We start from the raw sequence: 17,245 nt of genomic DNA on the forward strand, positions 1-17,245 counted from the left end.
CCGACTAAGGACAACATCTACATGGAGTTTGTATGTTCTCCCCATGTTAGCGTGGGTTTCCTCTGGGTACTCCGGTTTCCTCCCACACTCCAAAGACATACTGATAGAGAACTTAGATTGCTTTCCGCTACTGTGTTCCAGCTCTGAAGGTCTGATCCTGCTCCTTCTGGTGCCCACCAGTGATGTGCCATTTGGGGACAAGTCACTGCTGAAGTGAGTGATTGGCCACAGCGGTGCACATAACCCCAATTAGAAGTTTACATGCAGGATGGAAGCTGGACAACCCCTTTAGCGCGTATTGAAGACAAAGAAAACAGTCCATTCATGTAGTGAGCTCCTACTTCAAAGAGAAATGGCATCTACGTAAAATATTAGTCTTTTTATCTGTCATTTCTATTACAGAGCTTCTTGTGCATGTGCGGCTCTGTCCACAAATAAGTGAAGCAATTTTTATTGAGCTTTATTAATGAAAAAATAAATCATCTCAGAGGTTATGAGGTTCAGAATTGATGTCTCTAAAGTTTTTTTTACCAGCATGCACACAGGTATAATACAATTTGGTGATGGCAGATTTTTTTCTCACAGAATAGCCCAATCAGCCATACTTTACGAGGAACCTCGTAGAAGCACAGATGACTCTATGATGGATGATGAAGCTATTGCTAGAGAGCTGCAACTTGCTGAGGATGAAGCATATGAAAAACAGCTCCACGAAGATGAAGAATTCGCGAAAACACTGGCCATGATAGACGATACGCCTAGAGATAAGGCACATAGAAATGGTGAAAAGAAGCAGACCTCTCAAGCTTTGAAAAAAAGCCCAAAGTCTGAGCAACCTTGAGCCAGGACAATGAGCCAGTCAGATGCATCAACAGCAGTTAAGAAAGAAAAGGATATAAAAGAGGAGACCAAAAAGGCTTCACGTGCACAGTCTGAAAGTACATCTTCAGCCAAAGAAAAGTCTTCTCCAGTCAAGAGCAGCTTCAAGCTAGCTCTAATGAAAAAGAAGGATGAAGCTAAGGAAAAGGAGGTGAAGATATCGAGCCCTGTCATGGTCTTACCTTCTTACTGTTCTCCTTCGTTTGACATGTGCTGGCGGCCATCTTGGTTTCTGGGTTTCTTGTAGCCTCCCACCCTGCGGCTTCTCCTTCCCACTGGGAGGAGCTGGATGCCTAGCTCATATATATAGGAGGTCTGTGGCTTCAGTTCCTTGCTTGGTCCTCCTGTGTTCACATGCTTCTAAGACTGCTGCTGCTTCTGGTTCCTGATCCTGGCCTCGTCTGACTACCCCGTTGGTTCCTGATCCTGGCTTCGTCTGACTACCCTGTTGGTTCCTGATCCTGGCTTCGTCTGACTACCCTGCTGGTTCCTGATCCAGGCTTTGTCTGACTACCCTTCTGGTTCCTGACCTCTGTCTACGCAAGACCCTGCTTCGGTTTAGCCATCCGTTTGGACTTTTGCTTACAGCTTGATTTTCAATAAAGCCTTCTTATTTCCACTTATCTCTTGTTGTACGTCTGGTTCATGGTTCCATGACATTAGGACCAAGCCATGAATTCTGACGGTACAGGGCCATCCTCGCTACCTACGCTGGTTGCCAGACTTGATCAGCAGGATCACCTGTTGGGTCGGTTCGCTGTGGCGTTGCAAACCCTGCTTGAACGCACGGCTCATTTCGCTTCCGTTGCCGATGGGTCGGTTGTCGCTCCTGGGCCCGCTCCTACTGCCGCTCCGGTTGTTGCGCCAGAGTCTACCCCGACACCTGTTGCTGCGCCTGCGGTGTCTCGGGGTATGACCGGTTCTGCCCCCCTTCCACAGCGCTTTGGGGGAGAGCCAACTCAGTGCCGAGGTTTCCTTAACCAGGTGGGCATTTATTTCGAGTTGCTGCCACATGCCTTTCCTACTGAGAGATCAAAGGTGGGCTTCTTGATCTCGCTGCTCTCGGACAAGGCCTTGGCCTGGGCCAGCCCTTTATGGGAGAACAACAATCCGGTGGTTGCCGAGTTTTCCGGTTTTGTTGCTTCTCTTCGGAAGGTATTCGATGTGCCGGCTCGTGCTGCCTCTGCTGCGAAGCTCCTTATGTCCATCAGACAGGGTTCACGATCCGTAGCTGAATACGCCATTGAGTTTCGTACCCTGGCAGCAGAGGTGGGCTGGAATAATGAGGCTCTGGTCGCTGCTTTCTCTCATGGTCTCTCGGATGCCTTGAAGGATGAGGTTGCAGCTAAGGACCTACCAGTGGAGCTTGAGTCTCTTATTTCTTTCCTGATTTTGATTGACACCAGACTCAGGGAGAGACCTTCCTTTAAGGAGAGCCTGCGGAGGTCTTCTAACAGATTGGCGCCTACGTTTGCTGTCCCACCCGTGCCTCCCTCTCCTCCCACGCCTCCTGGGGATGACTTGTCTGGGGGTGAACCCATGCAGCTGGGGTTTGCTCGCCTGTCCGAGGGGGAGAGGGTACTCCGGAGACGCGAGGGCCGATGCATGTACTGTGGTCTCGGTGGGCATTTTCGGTTGGCATGTCCGAACCGTCCGGGAAACGCTCGCACCTGAGATCCTGTCGGGGGCAGATCTTGGGTGGAGTCTCCTCGTCCCCATTTTCCCGTGTTGACAAACCACTGATCACTGTTGTCCTCTCCTGGGTCGGGGGCTCGGTGACGACCCAGGCGTTGGTGGACTCTGGTGCTGGTGGTTTGTTCATTGATAGTGTGTTTGCTGCCGCCAATTCCATTCCTCTGCAGCCTCGAGGTTCCCCACTGGCTCTTGAGGCGATAGACGGCAGACCCCTTCTGCCGCCACACGTGACTCATAAGACCCTTCCAGTGGGGATAGCCATTGGTGCCGTTCACAGAGAGTCGGTCTGTCTCCAGGTGATTTCGTCTCCACACTACTCGGTGGTCTTGGGGTACCCCTGGCTCCAGAAGCATAATCCGACTTTCGATTGGAGATCGGCCGAGATCCTCTCGTGGTCACCGCAGTGTGGGGCTAGTTGCATCCATGGGCCTGTCAAGTTGCTGTGTACTTCCTCGGACTCTCTGTTGCCTCCTGAATACGAAGAGTACCGGGATGTATTCGATAAGGTGCGCGCGGTTGCCCTACCTCCGCACCGCCCATACGATTGTGCCATAGAGTTACAATCTGGTGCCGTTCCTCCTCGTGGCAAAGTCTATCCACTGTCGGTAGCGGAGAATGAGGCCATGGAGGAGTACGTGAGGGAGGCGCTTTCACGCGGACACATTCGCAAATCCTCGTCCCCGGCAGGGGCTGGATTTTTCTTTGTGAAAAAGAAGGGCGGTGAGTTGAGGCCTTGCATCGATTACAGGGGTCTCAATCGCATCACGATCAAGAACGCTTACCCGATACCCTTGATTTCCGAGCTGTTCGATCGCCTCAAAGGGGCCACGGTCTTTACCAAACTCGACCTGAGGGCGGCATATAACCTGGTAAGGATCAAGGCGGGCGATGAGTGGAAGACCGCGTTTAACACCAGGACCGGTCATTATGAATCCTTGGTTATGCCCTTTGGGTTGTGCAATGCGCCCGCAGTCTTCCAGGAATTCATCAACGATGTTTTCCGTGACCTGTTGCAGCAGTGTGTGGTGGTCTATTTGGATGACATCTTGGTATATTCTGAATCCATGGAGGCCCACATTATGGATGTCAGACGAGTGTTGCAACGGTTACGAGAGAACAGGCTGTTCGGTAAGCTTGAGAAATGCGAATTTCACCGATCCCAGGTAACCTTCTTAGGTTACATCATTTCCGCTGAGGGGTTCTCCATGGATCCTGAGAAGGTTTCGGCTGTCTTACAGTGGCCCCAGCCCAGTGGTCTCCGTGCCCTGCAGCGCTTTTTGGGCTTCGCCAATTATTATCGGAAGTTCATCAGGGACTTTTCCATGCTAGCCAAGCCTCTCACGGATCTGACCAGGAAGGGCAGTAATTTCCAGGTCTGGCCGCTCGAGGCCATCCGAGCTTTTGAGGCTCTAAAGTCCGCCTTTGTGTCGGCTCCGATTCTGTCGCATCCCAACCCTGGGTTGCCCTTTGTCCTCGAGGTGGACGCGTCTGAGACGGGAGTAGGCGCCCTTCTGTCTCAGCGTAGAACACCAGAGGGTCCTCTGCTTCCTTGTGGGTTTTACTCCCGGAAACTGTCTTCCGCGGAGTGCAACTATCAGATTGGTGACAGGGAGTTATTGGCCATCGTGCAGGCCCTTAAAGAATGGAGGCACTTGCTCGAGGGTTCGGTGGTTCCGGTTCTCATCCTGACGGACCACAAGAATCTGACCTACCTTTCTGAGGCCAAGAGATTGACACCACGTCAGGCCAGATGGGCTCTGTTCTTGTCACGTTTTAATTACGTGGTCTCCTACCTACCCGGTTCCAAGAACATCAGAGCGGATGCCTTATCACGGCAGTACTCCGAGCTGTCCGGGGAGGAGTCGATTCCGACTTCGGTCATACCTCCAAATCAGATCCTGGCCGCCATTCGCACCAGCCTGACCTCTCCCCTGGGTGAGCAGATTTTGGCGGCTCAATCTGGTGCTCCCTCTGGGAGACCCAACGGCAGGTGTTTTGTGCCTGAGGAGTTGCGCACTCGGTTGTTGCGAACCTACCATAACTCCAAGGCCGCGGGGCATCCTGGAAAGAATCAGCTGTCCTGGGCTGTTTCACGTCTGTTCTGGTGGCCTTCTCTACGTTCCGACATCGCCGCATATGTAGCGGCATGCTCCGTTTGTGCCCAGAGTAAGTCCCCTCGGCACCTTCCGTTGGGCCTTTTGCAACCCATAGCCACCGGGGAGCGCCCATGGTCACACCTGGGGATGGATTTCATTGTGGACCTCCCTGCATCCCGAGGCAATACGGTCATTCTCATAATTGTGGATCGGTTTTCCAAAATGTGCCACTGTGTTCCTCTCAAGAAGTTACCCTCTGCACAAGAGTTGGCCACGATTTTCGCCAGGGAGGTCTTCCGGTTGCACGGTTTGCCCAAGGAGATTGTGTCGGATCGGGGGAGTCAGTTTGTGTCCAGGTTCTGGCGCGCCTTTTGCTCCCAGTTGGGGATTCATCTCTCTTTCTCCTCGGCCTACCACCCTCAGTCCAACGGGGCCGCAGAACGATCCAATCAGGCCTTGGAGCAATTCCTTCGTTGCTATGTCTCCGATCACCAAGACAATTGGGTTGACCTCCTGCCTTGGGCTGAGTTTGCCAGGAACACGGCGGTGAACTCTTCCTCTGGGACGTCTCCCTTCATGGCCAATTATGGGTTCCAACCTGCCGTGTTACCGGAGGTATTCTCTCCCCAGGATATTCCGGCTGTGGAGGATCATCGTCCTACGTGCTTCTTGGGTACAGATCCAGAGGTCCCTTGAGGTCTCTGCGCAGCGCCAGAGACTCCAGGCTGATCGCAGACGAGCGCCCGCTCCTTCCTACCAGGTCGGAGACAGTGTATGGTTGTCCACCCGCAACCTCAACCTTCGAGTGCCCACTCCCAAGCTGGCGCCTCGCTTTGTTGGTCCCTTCCGAGTGCTTCGCAGGGTAAACCCGGTAGCCTATGCCCTTGCGCTTCCTCCTGGCATGCGGATCTCCAACGTGTTTCATGTCTCCCTGTTGAAGCCATTGGTGTGTAATCGTTTCACTTCCTCGGTTCCTCGGCCCCGTCCGGTCCAAGTGGGCAATCGTGAGGAATATGAGGTGAGCAATATCCTGGACTCACGCCTGGTCCGCGGTCGGTTGCAGTTTTTGGTCCATTGGCGTGGTTATGGTCCAGAGGAGCGTTCCTGGGTTCCCTCCGCAGATGTCCATGCTCCTGCTTTGCTCCGAGCCTTCCACGCACGCTTCCCTCAGAAACCGTTCCTTATTCCACGGAGGAGGGGCCCTTGAGGGGGAGGTACTGTCATGGTCTTACCTTCTTACTGTTCTCCTTCGTTTGACATGTGCTGGCGGCCATCTTGGTTTCTGGGTTTCTTGTAGCCTCCCACCCTGTGGCTTCTCCTTCCCACTGGGAGGAGCTGGATGCCTAGCTCATATATATAGGAGGTCTGTGGCTTCAGTTCCTTGCTTGGTCCTCCTGTGTTCACATGCTTCTAAGACTGCTGCTGCTTCTGGTTCCTGATCCTGGCCTCGTCTGACTACCCCGTTGGTTCCTGATCCTGGCTTCGTCTGACTACCCTGTTGGTTCCTGATCCTGGCTTCGTCTGACTACCCTGCTGGTTCCTGATCCAGGCTTTGTCTGACTACCCTTCTGGTTCCTGACCTCTGTCTACGCAAGACCCTGCTTCGGTTTAGCCATCCGTTTGGACTTTTGCTTACAGCTTGATTTTCAATAAAGCCTTCTTATTTCCACTTATCTCTTGTTGTACGTCTGGTTCATGGTTCCATGACAAGCCCGATTACTAAAACCAAGGTTATATCTCCAAAGAAGGAAGAGGTGACACCTGTGATAACATCTCAGAAATCAGAGTCCAGTCCTGAAGACTGAGAAGAAGCGTGGGAATTATACTGCATATAGGAATTACCTGAATCGAGAAGGCCCAAAAGCTCTTGGTTCCAAGGAGATTCCCCAGGGGGCAGATAACAGCTTGGAGGGTCTGATGTTTGTCATAACTGGGGTCCTGGAGTCCATAGAGCGAGATGAGGCCAAGTCATTGGTAGAGCGCTATGGGGGCAAAGTAACTGGAAATGTCAGCAAGAAGACCAACTACCTCATCATTGGCCGTGATAGTGGGGAGTCCAAACGTGAGAAGGCAGAAAGTTTGGGTACAAAGATCATTCACTAGGATGGCTTGTTTGATTTAATTCACTCTTTACATGGAAAGAAATCCAAGTACGTTATAGCAGCAGAAGCTGAGATGAAAACCAAAGTTAAAGCCGAAAAGACCCCAAAGAAGGTAGCCAAAAAGCCTAGTCCAGTAAAGAGGACATTAACTCCTGAGAAGAAACACGTCACCTGGCAGTCCACAGCAGGCTTCAGGGCGCCTGGCTTCCAGCTGGCAGCTCTCATGCGGCTCCCAGAAACACAGAGCCTTCACAGCTCCACTTTCACTTGGAGGAACATACCACACCCCAGCCCAAAACCTGGCCTGGATGTGAGGAACATCTATGGCTGCTCCCAATAAGAACCGTCCCGGATCGGCTTTTCAGCCACACTAAGAAAAAAAAACTGTGTCAGCGAGCACTAGCTGCGGCTGACACCTAAAATAACCGGTTCTTATCTCACCAACCCCAGGAACCGCAGTGACACGTACCTTCCGTCAATGACGGACCCTTGCGCCTTCCTACAGAATGTACAGTGGAAAGAGCATATATTAAATAGTACATTTCCCAGGAAACCATGGACCCAGTTGAGTCTGTAGAGGTGTAATCTGTCAGACCCTTCTGCCTTTCTAATGTGGTAAACTACCATAGATAAAATTAAAATGTGATCAGCACCAGACCAGCTATGAAGCACATAGTAGGAGAAATAGGGGCCGAGGGGAAAAATTGTGAGCTTCTTTCCCTGACTTCCTGCATTTCTCATTTTTATAATATCACATTACTGAGTGATGAAATTAGCGGAGTATCTCTAATGCTGCTAATGCCATATGATTTGGAAGGTGTAAACATGCCTAGTGTACGAGAAAACCGCATCTTTAAAACCACTTTAAGGATGTCGTCACTGATTCTCTGGAAATGAGCTCTCCCGACACTCTCAGGTTACAATTCCAGGGGTGTTTCAGACTTTAGAGCTGATAATTCATACTAATTGAGAATGATCATAAGTGAATGCAATTATTAGTAAGGGAGACGGTTTTCATGTCTGATATTTTTTGTTCCTTCCAGATACTATATGCTATGTAATGTATACAGCTTCTAAAGTGCTACCACATAGCAGTAACAGCCTTCCATTATAATACATAGCATAATATCTTTTACTGTAAGTGTATCAATTTGATGAGCGACCGTACCTACAGTTAAAATTTTGAGTCTATGTGAAGTCCTCATATTTAATGATGAAATAGGTGCAAATCTCCTCATAGAAAAGTAAGGCTAGTGTCACATCTGCGCCAGATACAGCAATACCAGATACTGCCGTCTGCCCGCCGGACCCCATTGACTATAAGAGATCTGTCTGCTACCCAGCAAATATGTCAGGAATTGGCAGGACAAAAAACGCTGCATGCAACTTTTTTGTCTGGCCAATTCCTGGGATTTTATGCCGGGACAGCCGCAGATGTGAAACTAGCCTATGAAAGACTTCCCCAAAGGATGAGATCTGCTCTGACATTAAAGGTGACCTGTCAGTAAGATCAACCAGATTAAACCAGGCCTACTGCCTGACATGATTAATCCTTCTTAGTGTTGAGCGAATCGAGTTTCGGATCCAAAGTCGATTCATTCAAAACTTCGTTTTAATGCTGTACGGAGACCCATGTCCGTACATCATTAAAATGTATAGGATCCGGCAAGGTGAAATTTGTTATCACTGGAGTCTCTAGAGACTTCAGTGAATAACTTCGCCCAGCGATGTTTAAACTTAAAAACCATTTTAAAACTTGGATCCGAAGTCGTCTTTAGTACCGCTGGATCCAAGAGAAAAGAGTTTAATTCCATATGCATATGTCCCCGATGCACCTCTTCTGTGTTTGCTATGGCCTCCTCCCCTTGACTGAAGGACCAGTCATCACTGTCCTCTTGCCTTGCCCTGTAATCCTGCACATGCACCATAGATTCTATGATCTGCACATACACAGTACATTACAGGGCAATGATAATGCCTGCCCCTGTCAGTCAAGGGGAGGGGGGGAGTGTCAAACGCAGCAGAGTGGAGGAGCTAAGGTGCTAGGGTCCACCTTCATTGCACTAAAGCGCAGAATTAAACTTTTTTTCTCAAACAGTGCAATGAATTTTTATCATCCAGGTATCATTTTGATCAGCAGGATCACTCTGCCAGGCAGTACGCATGGTTTAGTTGGGTTTATCCTGCTGATATGCCCTCTTTAAAAAATATACAGACCTCACAGATAAAACTGAAAATACAACTGTGTAAGCCCAATCTGGCCTGAACAGACATGCGGGCAACATTCTGGCTATATATGGTGAGAAAGAGAAGTTCGATTATAAAGGAGTTTTTCACCTTTTTAGATATTAAAGGGAATCTGTTACTACATAGCTCCCTATGAAACCATCTTACATGCCAGATGTGTGCTTGTCAATACATTTTAATGGTATTGGTCCTATTGGTAGCCCAATTGTGGAGAAATTAGACTTTTTAATGTTAATTAGTCCATGGGTGCAACGAAGGAGGCGAAGTTGCACTTCACTGCATATGATGCTCTGCTCCTTTTCCTTCCAGACTGTACCTCCACCACTTTGACTGACAGGGCTATGCAGTGAAGATGTACTCACCCCAAGTTGCTTGATTGATCATTCACTTCACTGTTTAGTGCTGGAACAGTACAGAAGCTCAGATTCTATACTGTGCCGAACATGAGACTTCAGGGGTAGGTGTGAGTATGTGGTGGGAACATGAGCGGAAAGAAAAATGAGCAGACCCTCATGTTCAGCAAAGTGCAACAACACCACCATCATTACACCCAGGGGCTAATTATAATATAGCCTAATTCCTCCACAATGGGGCCACCGATGGAAATAGGACGAACACCATTAGAATGTATTGACGATAGGCTAGGTCATCAATTTCAGGTCATGTCCGCCACCTAGGACCCCCACTGATCAGCTGTTTGTGGCAGCTGCTAGCACCGTCAAGTGAATGAGAGCTGAGCTGCAGTATGCTGGAACGGTCACTAAACCGTGTGCAGAGACTTCTACTTCTGGAACATAGGTCATCAATATCTAAAAGGTGAAAATACCCTTCAAGCCCCATCGGGAACTGGTTTTGGTGTGAATGACAACATTCTCTACACAGTGATATATCAGCAACAGGAAACATAAGAAAAGGTCTAGGACCATTTTTGACCAATTTGGTTTTAATTTAACACTGATATTTTCACATGGCAGAGACTTTGAGGCACTTGTCCACATATATGGAATATGGTATACAGCTCAGTTTGTACTACAATAGCAACATACTAACAATTTGTCTAGCTAGAATGATTTAGCTGAAGTCAAAGTTTGTAAAATGCTAATGATCTCTTCAAATATGGAAGCGGTCATTAGCATGCAGGAGGCACAGAAAGGTGAGAACTGCACTGGCTGTACTCACCTCCCCTGGTAAACGTGCACTATGACCTGACGCTGTGCGCTGTCAGGTCACAGTATAACGTGGCGGGAAGACCAGGGAAGGTGAGTGAATCTGCAGCGCCGTCTGGAGCTGGAGAGGTAAGTTTATTTATTTTAAACGTCTGATTGGGGCTTATCAGAGGCTAATGGAGGGTCTGATCTGAGACTGGGGGGCCTATTGGGGGGCTGATCTGAGGCTGGGGGGCTGATCTGAGGCTGGGGAGGGGCTGATATGAGGCTGGGGGGTCTGATGTGAGGCTGAGGGGGTATGATCTAAGGCTGGGAAAGGTCTGGTTTGAGGCTGGTGGTCTGATTCGAGGCTGGGGGGTCTGATGGGGCTGATCTGAGGCTTGGGAGGGTCTGATCTGAGGCTATAGGGGCTGATATGAGGCTGGGGGTCTGATGGGGGTGTGATCTGAGGCTGGGGGTCTGATCTAAGGCTGGGGAGGGTCTAGTCTGAGGATGGGGGTCTGATCTGAGGCTAGGGGTCTGATAGGAGTCTGATCTAAAGCTAGGGAGGGTCTGATTGGGGTCTGATCTGAGGCTGATGTAGGCTGGGGGGGTCTGATAAGAGGCTGATGGAGGTTAACTTACCCCTAAGTCAGTTATATGTTTGACCAAATACAGCAGTAACATTTTTAAGTTGAGAATTTTATATGGCTAGCGAATGATACAAATATCCAAATGACCCTGGGCAGCAAAAAGGTTCCCCACCCGTGGTTTAAAGGAAGGATGTGTTTCATTTTTCATCCACCCTCAGCACACAAAGTCCACAACATACCACTGGGTGGATGACAGCTCTACACCTATAGAATAGCGCACAACCCTTAATGACTTTTCACTAGAGGTCTTTGCCATCATCAATCATAATTAGAGAAATGATGCAATTTGACAATTTTATTGTAATCAAGGCCAATGTTTCAGGCGATTATGCATCCTTCTTCATGCAGGATATCTGTAATGCAGGGTATGCAGCAGTGGCAAGGACATAGAGTAACTCAATGGTTTTAAGGTTGACATGTCTGATTGGATATTGATATTGGTGAAAAAATATTTTTGGTTAAGTCATAATGCCAGAATACATATTTCACATGTATGAACAAAGGTAGAAAATCAATTGCATTATTACCTATAACTGTCTATAAAAATAGAGAGTTTAAGTTTCATTTGTGGTACTGTATTCACTGCATTCACTGGTGTTTGTTGGACCCAGCTGCTGAACCTAGTCTTAAAGGGGTTATCCCATGATTAAAGCAAAAAAATGAAATCAGACATCCTATAGTACATGACAATGTCTTTCAAGCAAAACTAGAACCAGCCCTGTACCTCACATGGATCCAGAGATCTCCACATTCATTGCTCTTCTAGATTTATATGCTGACAGCTTAAGCTGACCGCTCAAGGGGAGTGTCCTTTCTGCTTCAGCTCAGGGGGCGTGTCTCATCTCTCCCTATCACAACTCAGGAGGTAGCTGAAGGATACAACTGAGCACGTGTGGCCATCTCAGTGAGCAGGTCAAAGAAATAAGGAAAAGAACACACAGCAGGTGGCGCTATACGGATACATGCTGAAAGATCAGGATTTGCCGGTGGCAGATTGTGCTGTCTAATTATGATCTGCCTGCCAGCAAATGACTGTTTTCCTGTCTGCATATAGGATCTTTGGAGCTCAGCCAGGTTGATAATTGAGTCCTTGGTCACCTCTCTTACCAAGGCCCTTCTGCCCTAATTAGTTTGGTGGGGTCGTCAGCTGTAGGAAGAGTCCTGGATGTTCCAAACTTCTTCTACTTAAGAGGTATGGAAGCCACTGTGCTCTTGGGCACTTTGAATACAGCAGATTTTTGTACCCTTCTCCAGATCTGCGCCTCCACACAATCCTGTATCTGAGCTCTACAGACAGTTCTTTCCTCCTCATGGCTTGGTCTTTGCTTTGATATGCATTGTTAGCTTTTAGAGCTTATATAGACAGGGGTATGTATTTCCAAATCATGTCCAATCAACTGAATTTACCACAGGTGGACTCCAGTAAAGGTGTAGAAACATCAAAGATTAACAAGAGCAACTGGAGCCGCCCAAGCTAAATTTCAAGTGTCAGGAAAGGGTTTTCCCTTTTTGATAAAATTTTGAAACATATCTAAAATTCTGTTCTCACTTTCTCATTATGGGCTATTGACTCGAGAATGATGGGGGAAAACTTTTTAATTTTTTTTTATTTTAAGGCTACAACATTAAAAATGTGAAACAAGTGAAAGGGTCTGAAGACTTTCCGAATGCACTGTACTTGTTTCACAGATCTTATAAATGGCCACCACTGTCTGCCAGACGTTCTTAAGGTTCCTTTACATGAGCCGATTATCATTGAATCAAGCAAAATTAAATGATTATTGAGCAGTGTAAAAGCAATGAACGATAGAGCGTCAATCGGTAGATTTCTCGTTGATTCGATCTTTTGTGTGGCTCAAAAATCATCATCGGACATTAATGATTTCATACGTGTGAACAGGAATCGTTCTCTGCACACACGATTACAACACCATGCAACAGTCTGCTTTACAAATGATGGATTATGTGATCGAAACCACGATTTTGTGAACGATAATCGGCACGTGTAAAGGGTCACTGTTGGAACATTCACTACACCAAGAAACAACTCGTTCATCGCTCAGTTGTACCCATCAATGCCTCTTGTAAAGGTACCTTTAGAGCTCATTCAGATGGCCGTATGCAGTCTGCGAAAATGCGAATCCATTTTTTTTGAAGAATAGATGCTGTCCTATTCACTTCTATGGGGCCCTTGTCTTCCATTGCTCGCCTCGCCAAAAAAATGAAACGTGTCCTATACTTGTCAGTGAAAATCAGGACATGGCCCCATTCAAGTCTATGGGTCAGCAAAAAAATGGAATGTAATCCGTTTTTTGCGGACATGCTGAACTATCCACAAAAAAACGTATCCGCATTTTTTGCGGACAGCATACGGCCGTCTGAATGAGCCCTTAGTGAGATTTCCTCAATGTCTTCATGAGAGTCTGACTCCTAAGAATTTTCAGCCATACTCCATAAGAATGTCTTCATTGTTTCCTTTAGTTTGAGATGAGCTAAATCTAGCTAATTCTCCAACGCTCGATGGCTTTACAGATGTAGTAATAAGATACTTTCAAGTGATACAAAGCCTATCAAGCCTTTCTTCCACCAAAAATAGAAGTGGGTTTCTTTTTGGGATTTATGATCTTTCTGACAAAAGACTTATTTTGCCACATGAGATTGGCTGCTCTGAGTACCCAAAAGGAAGTGCAGAAGTATCTCAGTGTCTGTTCACAGCTGTACTCTCCAAGCTCTGGCTATTTACAGCTTTGGGAAATCTGCCAACTTGGTCATAAATAATGGAGGCAGCACGTCATTAACCCCAAATAGGAGTGGGTTTGTATTTCAATTAAACATCTAATTGAAAAATCCAAGTCACTGTTTCAAATCTTAAACACGACTTTGCACGGTGACCATGGTGTCATCTGCGCCTTAGTGTTTAACCCTTAAATAGTTAAAGAAGGGATATCACTGGCAAAAAAGAATTCTCGTATATTGAAAAACTGTTGACTGCTACTTAAGTGCTTGTCCTATTGTGTGCATCCAGCCATGGAGCCTCCTCACTGAAGTGCCTGTTTATTTAACCACTGCAAATCTAGGTCTTGAAATTCTTAAGACTTGGGTAAAAATAGATGGACTTTATGCCACTGCCTTTAATCTCTTATAGGTGTCCCGAATGTGCTGATCTTTACACATAGGGGTAGCCTCTAAGTAACAGATATTGGTCAGTTTCATTTAGCATCCTAGGTCTTTGCATAGTTTGCATATGTCACATTTTTAAAAATCACTGTGTAGAAGGACAGTATTTCAAGGACATCACAGCTCATGTAGCTGCGCAAATGTCACATAGCATGATTTAACGATTAATATTAATATATGTCACTTTATATTAAGTACATAATCAGGCAGATGACAGGTTTGATTAGCCATTGATTTAGTATGAGCTAGTCAGTATGATAAGTACCATTTTATACACTGGCAGCTGTAAAATTGTAAAAAAAAAAAAATGTAATTGTAAAAATGTTAAATTCCCGCTGGCTTGGATTGCTATGCTATGTGAACATTGCGGGAAAAACTGATACGACAGGGAAGACTCTCTCCAGGTTTACATCACACGTGAAAATGTAAGTTGTCTCAGAATGGGTTCTACCATTGCTTAAAGGGGTTATCACATGATTAATGTAAAGAAAGGAATATCAGACATCATATAGTACATGAAAATCTCTTTCTAACAAAGCTAGAACCAGCCCTGTACCTCACATGGATCCAGAGATTTCCTGATTCATTACTCCAGTTGTTCTGCTAGGTTTGTTTTCAGCCTCTAACAGTAGATATGGCTGGTGGCAGTTGGAGGATGAATTGAGCATGTGCGACCACCTCAGCGAGTATTTATTGAATAACTGAGTGGATATATTTTTAACTATATGCAATGACAAAAGTATTTAGATTCAGGTGCCTACATCAAAATTTGGGACAAACCCTTTAAGTACATAGGAGCTACAAATACAGCAGTATAAATTGTATGTGGTGGGGGGGGGGGGGGCCTGTTCCATACTATTTATTAGGGCCCAGGAGCTTCAAGTTTTGCCTCTGTTGGTTGGTATATATGAATATGGAATATGTTAAATTCCTTATTTAAGTCTGCTACATCAAACAAACAAACATGTAACAAATGGTGATATAGAAACCCGTGTGGTCATGGATTTAAAGACTATAAAGGGCTTCAATGGGACCATCAGGTGGGGGAAGTACCCACACAGTGCGTAGCGCAGAATAGAGCGCTCAGCTAGATGCCTGGAAAAGGAATACCAGAAAAATGCTGAAAATATCACCGTGTGTAACCAATTGTCCCCTTGTTTTGGTAACCACTATAAGAGTACATGATAGAGTAAGGCTCCTTTCACACCTGCGTTCAGGTGTCCGCTCGTGAGCTCCGTTTGAAGGGGCTCACGAGCGGCCCTGAACGCAGCCGTCTGGCCCTAATGCATTCTCAGTGGAGGCGGATCCACTGAGAATGCATCCGTCTGCCAGCGCTCAGCCTCTGCTCCGCTCAGTGAGCGGACACCTGAACGCTGCTTGCAGCGTTCGGGTGTCCGCCTGGCCGTGCGGAGGCGAGCAGATCCGTTCCGACTTACAATGTCAGTCAATGGGGACGGATCCGCTTGAAGATGACACCATATGGCTCAATCTTCAAGCGGATCCGTCCCCCATTGACTTTCAATGTAAAGTCTGAACGGATCCGCTCAGGCTACTTTCAGACTTAGAAAATTTTTCTAAGTAATAATGCAGACGGATCCGTTCTGAACGGAGCCACCGTCTGCATTAATATGAGCGGATCCATTCAGAACGGATCCGATCGAACGCAGGTGTGAAAGTAGCCTAAGCTACTGTGTGACAAATAAGTGTTTTAAAGGGGTTTTCTGGTTTGCATCAGCATCCTTCAAAATAATTCATGTTGAAAGTAGCTGTCATTTTGGAATGTATTTCTTCCATCTTCCGCTCTGGGCTGTGGTCACAGGACCATGTCTATGCAACTTTTTCTCATTCCTTTTGATGTTATGTCCATGGGCGTGTGAAAGCAGCAATAGGGCAGTGTCTATGGAGCTAGCTGGTGGGAGGAGCTATAAACTAGCTGTTTTTAGGGGTGGTGCTGGAGGAAAGTGCATTACGGGTTTGGTTCGATACCGGAAGTGCTACATACAAGATAGAAACCTTGAGAATTTGTTTGCATGGGGAAATGGGTTGGGAGAGTCCAAGTTGAAAAATAAATTTAAAAAAAGCATGAGGAGGATGTACATGAGGTAACCAACTACATTAGAATATCTGTTAAAAACCATAATAATCTCAGAAAACCCCTTTAACTTTTTCGAAGCAGTGCAGTATTTCCAGTATACACTTCCACACGTTATAGATACTAAGTACTGCACTACGCTGATGATTTATGGCCACTGGCTATTCTTCTAGGTATTAGGCTTTGCTGTGGTATTGTGGATAGATGGTAACATTTCCTTATGAGTCATTTTCTCCCGTTCTTCACTGGCAGATAAATAATGTTGTATGCATTGATATATACATAATGTCACTAAAAACTGCCTCCTTTCATCTGATTCCTAGCCGTTCTAGGAGAACATGTCCCAAGCTCTTTTGGTCTCAAGTTGCCATTTGATTTAAGGCTCCTAAACACGGCTTTACAGCTTTTTAACATTCCTCAGGTCTCCTGACTCCAGGTGAGCATAAAAACGTCTCGCTTTCACAAGGGCCCTGAAAGGTTTGTGTGGTTTCAGTTTGTCTAGAGCACTGGCCAGAGGACGCAGTATTATGGCTGGATGGAAAAATACAGAGACAAATCCAAGTCTATCTGCAGATCTATCAAATGCACAGAAACTAATTCCTATTTAAACAGATTCCTTTTAAGAACCCAGAAAGGAATTTGCCACACGGTGCAAAGAAGCATAACAACCCCTGCCATCAATACCCACTCCTCAGCAATGCAGTCACAAATGCATCCAGCCACTACCTACCAACATTTTATACCTTGAAGCTGATATGACTAGGTAATAAGGTAAACTTTGTAGACCTACAATTATTTTATAATCAGGGGTACACCTAGCCTTTCTGCTGCCTAAGACAAAAACTGAAACGGCGCCCCAATGCCAATTTCTTAACCTTACCCCTTCCCTCCAGCCCTACTAGTTAAAGACTTACTTGGAAAACATTACATACAGAGCTACAAAACATACAGGGTAATACAGTGCCACATACTGTGCTTCCCAATACTATACTGCAGAAATAGATAACTCCCCCTTCTGCTGCCCTCCTCTTGCCCGTTGCTGGTGCTGCCTGAGGGAATCACCTCATTGGTAGTGCACCCTGTTTATAATTTTACCCAAATAGTTTTTATATGGCATGGGGTGTCCACACTTGGCAGTGCAGCTCACTCATGCCTTGGG

General features: G+C 46.7%; 1 pseudogene; it reads left to right on the top strand.

The window, feature by feature from the left end:
• Positions 1-535: 535 nt before the first annotated feature.
• LOC122925768 overlaps positions 536-17,245 on the top strand; it is a 40,022-nt pseudogene continuing 23,312 nt past the window's right edge.

Source organism: Bufo gargarizans, chromosome 2 (genome assembly GCF_014858855.1).
Source record: "Bufo gargarizans isolate SCDJY-AF-19 chromosome 2, ASM1485885v1, whole genome shotgun sequence".
Taxonomy (NCBI): Eukaryota; Metazoa; Chordata; class Amphibia; order Anura; family Bufonidae; genus Bufo; species Bufo gargarizans.